At 35.1% G+C, this 7,559-nt stretch overlaps 1 long non-coding RNA gene, 1 other non-coding gene and 2 pseudogenes across 5 annotated transcripts in view; 1 reads left to right on the top strand and 3 right to left on the bottom strand.

Moving 5' to 3' along the window:
* The window catches only part of LOC148732377 (uncharacterized), a 6,669-nt pseudogene extending 2,475 nt beyond the window's left edge, over positions 1-4,194 (top strand). Inside the window, exons 3-4 of the transcript XR_016000488.1 lie at positions 259-345; positions 2,195-4,194. The product of XR_016000488.1 is annotated as an uncharacterized LOC148732377 (transcript). The remainder of the gene's footprint in view (positions 1-258; positions 346-2,194) is intronic.
* LOC148732378 (uncharacterized) lies at positions 3,946-7,546 on the bottom strand. 3 transcript variants are annotated; one of them, XR_016000491.1, is made up of 5 exons: positions 7,371-7,546; positions 6,456-6,516; positions 6,119-6,156; positions 5,766-5,827; positions 3,946-4,496 (listed from the first exon to the last, which is right to left on the bottom strand). It is a non-coding gene; the product is annotated as an uncharacterized LOC148732378 (long non-coding RNA). The 3 variants fall into 3 exon arrangements; XR_016000490.1 differs by having other exon boundaries at positions 3,946-5,822; XR_016000489.1 differs by having other exon boundaries at positions 3,946-5,827.
* On the bottom strand, positions 5,542-5,614 carry LOC148732379 (small nucleolar RNA SNORD24; annotated as a pseudogene).
* LOC148732380 (small nucleolar RNA snR60/Z15/Z230/Z193/J17) lies at positions 6,232-6,305 on the bottom strand. The gene has a single exon (XR_016000896.1). It is a non-coding gene; the product is annotated as a small nucleolar RNA snR60/Z15/Z230/Z193/J17 (small nucleolar RNA).
* Positions 7,547-7,559: the final 13 nt, after the last annotated feature.

A 7,559-nucleotide genomic window follows, 5' to 3' on the forward strand; every position in this document is an offset into this window, starting at 1 on the left:
AAAGTAGCAATAGAAAATACTGATCCTGAAACCCCTAAACTCCCAGGATCTGATAGTTGATTCTTCCCTCAAGCTTCCACAGAATTTCCCTGTAGTTTAGTTCAGAGAATTTGCTGTTAGATTGAGGTAACAACCTCTACCTGTTAAGTTTGTATTTTCTCATTACTGTGCTGGACTCTATTTATATTAGAAGTTACATGTTAATCACTTCTGGGTGTCAAGGATATTTAAGTGGTTATTTGTTTTTTTCACTCTCAGATGCACTAGAGGCCGATGACCATGAGGAGTGTCTCACTGGTAGGCTTGGACAAGACCTGCAGCCAAAAACTGATTTGATTCCAACAGGTGAGGTGAACATCCCACTTTTGTTAGACAAAGTTAACTGCCTTGTTTACTCTGTAAATGCATAGATCACATGTTGAGTTTGCCATCATGATGTTGTATTTCTTCTCTCACAGGCACTCTCCTCCTCTTTCACTCAGCATCAAAACTGATTGACATATCATGTAAAAAGGGCTCTATTTATGTGAAGAATAACAGTTTCTACCGCACTCTTAAGTCATTAACAGCCCCCCCCTCCCCCATTCAATTTTAGCTAAAAGTTCATTAAATAACACTACATTGTTTTTTTTTTTTTGTTGGAGGGGGGAGGAGGGACAAATAGGTTGACTTAACAGGGACAATTAAAAGAGACAAAATTGAAGTAATGTAATAAGGGGTTAAAAAGATCAATTTGTCAACAATTTTGTCACAGATTGTGGCTTGGTGTGATGAGAAATGCACAACTATAGCCTCTTGAATGGTTGGTAAAATGAAAGTGTCCCACAAGGATCGATTTTAGGACCCCTTTTTTTCTTATTATATGTAGACGATTTGCCCAATACTTCCAGCTTACTAACATTTCATCTATTTGCTGATGATACTAACATTTATTTCTCTAGCAAAAACCTTAGTCACCTTGAAACAACCCCAGATCATTAACTTAAATCTGTTGCTGAATGGATGAAATGTAATTGATTAGCACTTAGTATTTCTAAAACTAACTATATTCTTTTTCATTCCAGTAAACTTAAACCTAATCAGTCATTAAGAATCAAAATTGATGATGTACTTGTTAAACAAGTTGAATCCACTAAGTACCTAGGCATAACATTTGATTCTAACTTAACATGGAAAGTCATATTAATGAGCTTTGTTTGAAACTATCCAAAACTGTAGGTATCTTGTCTAAAGTGAGACACTTTGTCAACAAAGATAGTCTTGTCATGCTTTATTACTCCCTTATCTATCCATTCCTCACTTATGGCATCCATGTCTGGGGTTTAACCTTTCCCTCATTTCTAACACAATTATTTATTATCCAAAAAAAAAAAACAATCAGAATAATATCTTTCTCTGAACAAAAATCCCATTCTGAGCCTCTGTTTAAATCCCTCAATCTTCTTAAGCTCAATGATGTTATTGAATTACAGATCCTCTCTTTTGTTTATAAGTTGTCACATAGACTGTTACCCTCTTGTTTCAATAAATATTTCAAATTTAGATCTTCTGTTCATTCCTACTCAATGAGGCAATCATGTAACAGAAATCTTTATGTAGCCTCTGTTAATACTACTCAATATGGCCTACCGGGTCCCTAAAATTCACGGGTCCTCGCCTTTGGAATTCCTTACCTACAAGTATTATTAATTCAAATTCTCTTAGAATATTTTGCAAAACCCTGAAGAACTCTATGCTTAATAGTTACTCTTTTTAATTATCTACTTTAGTGCATGAAGTAATACTTTTTATTAAAATAAAAAAAAATTATTCTTCATTTTGCCCTTGGTAATTAACTATATCTTATAATTAGGGTCATCCACTAGATTAGCCTTTGCTATTTGGATGATCCTAACTAGCTACCTACTCTATTGCTAAATTTTTTCTCCTTATTCCTTTGCTGTACTGTGTTTAGTTGCTATGTAAATTTAACGTGTATATCTTGTAAAACCGAGCTGAGTTAAATAAATCATCATCAAGTAAACTCATACCCTGTAGTGTTCCAAGACTACCAAGATTAAGTTTCCTTCCCAGCAAAGATTGTATTCTTAATAATACATTCTACTAGTACTACAAAATAGGAAATTTTATGTTACAACCACACTAGCTCAATTACTAGTACTCTTATTAAGACTGTTTTCCATTGAACTCTTAGATTGTAAAGTCTCTGAAATGCCACAGCTGTGCAACCATGACAATCAAATACTGTTGCACTATGTGCAGAGGATGCTGGATCCCCTAGAGACACCAACAAAAAAAAAACTGGCGTTCCGTTGTGCAAGTCTTGAAAGTTTCAGAGCAAGACTTGGACCTGATAGAAATTGACTACAAAGCAGGAAGAAGTCCAACAGTTAGTCTCATTGCTACTCTGTGCACCTTTTCAAAAGTGCCCTCAATGGGAGACTTTGTAGAAGCTCTTGCTGCTTGTAACAGGTATGACGTGGCCAACGATATTTGCAACTGGCCATGGGATCTACGAACTGTACAACGAGGGAAAATTATGCAGCAACCTTGTAACAGCAAATCAGTAAGCAACTAGCTAGCTAGCCTGATGCATTTTGATCTATTGGCTACCAAGGAAAAAAAATTGTACAGAAATATTACAGTAGTAGGGTGAGGCACGAGTAGTCCAGTGGTCAGTACGCTGGACTCAGGGCCAGATGGCCTGGCTAAGTCATGGCTGGGGCTTGACGTTGGGTCCTTCAGCAAGACACTTCACTCACATTGCTTCATCTTCTCAGAAAGGACATCTCCTGCACCTATCAATTGGTTAATTTCGGCAGGGGACGTTAAAGAACTCACATCACGAGATTACTGTGATGTGGTCTGGCCTGTTTACTGGGAATGGGGGGAGGAGGCATCTGTATAAAATTTCTCTTTTAATTAATTGTAAACTGCCGCCGGCGGTCTGGAAAAGTCCCCTGCACAGTGTTGTAAAGTGCATTAGAGCATTTACATGGAAATGCGCTATTGAAATCGATATATATTATTATTATTATTTAGTAAATAATCTAACCTAGTCTGCTGCAGTATGTGCAAGGGAAACATAACAAGCAGGTCATAGTAATAACCAGGGCTCATGAAACTGCAACATATAACTTTTGCACAGAGGCCTCTTGTATCCCAGTATGGTGAAAGACACAGAAAATGAAGTGATTAATTTTCATGAATGCTCAAAGTCACAGTGGATAACATTTCAACAACAAAGTAAAGTTACAGACAAACCTTTAGAATTATCATATTCTCAACTTTAAAAGACAAGTCAAAGAGTCGCACTCTAACTTGCTGATGGCAATGTTGTTTTAAACAGCAGACATTGCCCTGTATGATATCATGCTGCTTTTATTCCAATCCTTTTTAAAGAGACGCGCTCAGTATCAATTTTCTCCTATTAGGATCTTTTGTATTAAAGTTTTACACTTCATATTAATAAAAACCAAAAAAAGTAAAAGAAGAAACAACCAAACAAAAAAGATACAAAATGCTAAACAAAGCAAAAACAAAAACAAATGAACCTGCACATAACAAAAACCAAAAAGGAAAAAAATGGTAACAGAACATGGTACAGTAAGTAACATTAACATACTTGTTAAATCGCTATTGATCACCACAACAACATCTGGGTTATGTTTCTAATATTTTCAGCCAAAGAGTATCATTGGGGTGCATATTTAATATTTTTCAGGACTTTATTTACAGGTGGTGCTATTTAATAACCAGCCAAAAGCCACATCACTTCAAATTTGGACTTTTCAATAGCCAACCACAGACTTTTGTTGAGAATCTTTGATCAGACTTTGACACCCCATAGCATTGGTGTGTCAATTAAGTTTCATGATCAAAAGAATTATTTTTCTGTTATAAATGGTAATGCTGGTAATAAAATTAATTACTTTAGACTGAAAGTAACTCAAACAGAGATCTTTATTGTTCAGGTAAATGTATCTTTTTTGATGTAACATTTCTCACTGTCTTGAGTGTAATGCATTTATCAATACAATGGTATATATTTTAAAAACAGTAATTCTAAGAACTGTGTAATTTAGAAAATTTTTGTATCTGTGCCATTCTTTCAAGGTTTGTAGATTTTTATTCCACTTGCAATGTCAAGTGGTAAATGTTGAAGCTAATGAAAAATAAATTCTGGTTCTGGAATTAGTGCCTGCTTGAACTGTATCACTAATGATCCCAGTATGCTGGAAGCTCTTACTTTCTTGTCCTTTTGACAACAGATGTAAAAGTTGGGACAATGGAAAATCAGAACAGTTGTAATACAGACAGGACTGTACACTACTGTCAACAATACACAAGTAGTAAACCATACAAAGACTTTTTGGAACATTTCATCATATCTGCGAATATTTCAATATACCAAGTAAGTAGAAATCACATCCAAAGTCTAATTGGAAGACATTCAAGTTACACAGCTTTTGTGTCCATGGTTTTTTAGAAGACACCTAGGAGAGAAGTTAAAGAAGATTATGAGCCGGGGAGTAAGATTTTGGTAATGTTAACAGAGTTAGGAACTTTGATTTTATTAGATGAAAGCCTCAGTATCAAAGTAGTCTTCAGAAGTAAACATCAGTGGATTATGACTGAATATACATAGTCATCACTGGCTTTCAACTGTGGTTTTAAACATGAGGTACAATCTTTCTGACTAACATAAACACCATTGATCCACAACCTTTTCCAATGTTGTTTTCCAATGTTAACAATCAAGCATTGGTTGACAATGGTGCAAAAATAATCATTTACTTAATAAATTTCTCAAAAAATTAATTTTCCATCTTTTTCAATATTTCCACAACAAATTCAAGCTAAGTAACTTGTTGGACCAAGAAAAACAATTGAAAATAATTTCACATTTTTTTTTTAAACTTTGTAAAGCCAACTTTACAATAGAGCTCTATGCTATGAGAGACAACTGCTGAAGTCTCCTAAATTTTTATTTCTCGTTATTCACCCCCATACTATCACTTCAGTATATAGAAAGGCATCACAAACTTAATATGTATAAACCATTATAATAATATTCAATATTTATATTGCACATTTTCTTTAAGACTATAATCAAATGCACATTACAAACATTACAATAAATACAAATTAAATAAGAACCATTTACAATCACTATGAAATCAAAGAAGAAAACTGTACAATTACAATTGAGGAGAAGAAAAGTAATTTGCAGAAAAAGAAACTAAATGAAAATCTAAATATAAACTAATTGTACTAACAAAATGCCTTCCTGAATAAAAATGTCTTAAGTTTCCATTTAAATCACTTTTGGTGCAAGCAGATCTAATGCCTACAGGAAGACTGTATTATAATACTCAAACAAGACCATTTGAAAGGATAAAACTAGGGAAGAGTAACAAAAGTAAGATCTATCGTCAAACCCAAGAACTCTAATCTGTTCTTGTCAAAGCTTCCATCAATTGGTTTATTTTCACCTGCACGCCTATAGAACATGTCTGAAACAGTCTCAGTCTACAAAGTGGCCTCAGTTATTTTGGTGATATTTATCATCAGTTATGTTCAAGAGTAGCAAATAAATAATGCATTATTGGCCACATCCATAATTGGGAAGCAAAATTCTATAATAAACCATACATTATGCTAACACAAGTAACTCACAGAATCAGTATTTTTTTTTTGAGTCAAATTTTTATGCATGCCAGTCATGAACTAGGAATCTGTAATAAAATTTACACTTATATTACCACTTAAGTGGCTCAGCCTCTTTATGTTCTGGTCACTGAACCTCTCCTGCTAGTATTCTAATCTTCCATGAAAGCAGATATAAAATAATAGTTAAAACAAGAAAGAAAAATGACTGGTTAAAAAAGAGGGTACAATTGAAGCCACAAATTAAAGAGATTTCAAGTTTCAAGATCATAAGATGTACAAAACAATTTGAAAACTGGATACAAGTTACAAGAAGTGCATCAGGTAAAACCAGATTTTCTAATCAAGTCACTGGGTGACTTTCTTATGTCCTTATTCTGGAGGTCATCACTTGCACCAAACTCGACAACACAAAACATTGCCACCTAGTTCACCACACACTCCTCACCTCAGAAAAGTCTACTTGGTTGGGTCTTGACAACGTACCTACATGTAAGACAAGTAACTCATTGTTAGACACTGTCAGAGAAAGGAATTCTGACTTTTTCAGTAATACCACTAAGGTGGTTTCAGATAAGGGCGAAGTTTATCGTCACCATCAATCAGCTGAACTATGAACTCATCATGAACCATACCAAGTAATGCAACAACTTGTAAACTTCATGGCTAGCCTCTCAAAGGCACAAATTAAGAGAAAATCTAAGATGACAATTGACTTAACCATTGTGTTGTAAGCAGAGAGAGCATTATTTACAGCAGTCTAAAATATCATGCTTTTTCCTCACCTACTAGTAACACAAATAGAAATCACAATAAGCTGTGCACATTTCTTATGTACTCTGCTCCCTGAAACAAAAACAATTAGCTTCAATTAGAATGAGGCAAGCAATTGTTTGTTAGACACAATAAAGAAACTTGGGGAGTTTTTCAGTCAGACCTAAAGGGCAGTTTCAGATAGGGGAAACACTATTCTCACCATCAACCAGCTGAACTACATGTATGAACTTGTCACAAACCATACTAAACAAGACAACAACTAATAGACTTTCTTTCAATACATGGGGAAGGGCCAGCCTCTCACAGGAGCTAGTTAACACAAAATCTAAGATGAGAAATAGATGAGATGATGAGAAAACTGAACCACTTTGTTGCACATAATTATATAGTCGTATTTACAGGGGCTTAACCATTTAAACCCTTACATTGATATTCATAATATTCTACCAACTGTTCTATACACATTTCCCCTGTTGCTATCAGATAGAATTTGTTTGACAGTCAAGAGCTTCTCAATTAGTGATCATTTTTCTTCTTCTCATGACCTTTACTGGGGAAAGGTGATACTGTAAGGGGAAATTAAAAGCCAATCATTCTTAGAGGTTAAAGGGCTAAATGTCATTTAGATGTTATGTACAGGCTTTTAGATCAAATTATCACCTGCCCAAATAAAACCACACAGCGCTTTACAAGTTCCTCCAGTCAAAAACTCCCCGAAACAAAACCAATTGTGTGGTTCCAGAAAATATCCATACCCCCCACGGAAGATCATTGGAAGTTCTGAGGGGGAGGGGGGTTCAAGGGCAGTAAATTCTGAGGGGTAGGGGGGTTTCGTGGGAAACTAATTTTCCAAAGGGTGATGAACCATGTACAAAACATTGAAAGCAACATATGATCCATCTGAAGCGCAAAAACATACTCACATACGTTGTTTTGAAACAAAAGTCAGTACTCCTGGCCATTGAGATAAAGTGAACATTATAAGCTTTAATGTTTCTGTTTTTCTTTGAGTTAGCTACCGCTACAACCTCCCAAAGCTAGGAACGGAGTCAAAACGATTTAAAATGGCCGTCTCAATTGGAATCTCATACCCAGACTTCCAGCTTTGTCTC

This window comes from Stylophora pistillata, chromosome 4 (genome assembly GCF_964205215.1).
Source record: "Stylophora pistillata chromosome 4, jaStyPist1.2, whole genome shotgun sequence".
Taxonomy (NCBI): domain Eukaryota; kingdom Metazoa; phylum Cnidaria; class Anthozoa; order Scleractinia; family Pocilloporidae; genus Stylophora; species Stylophora pistillata.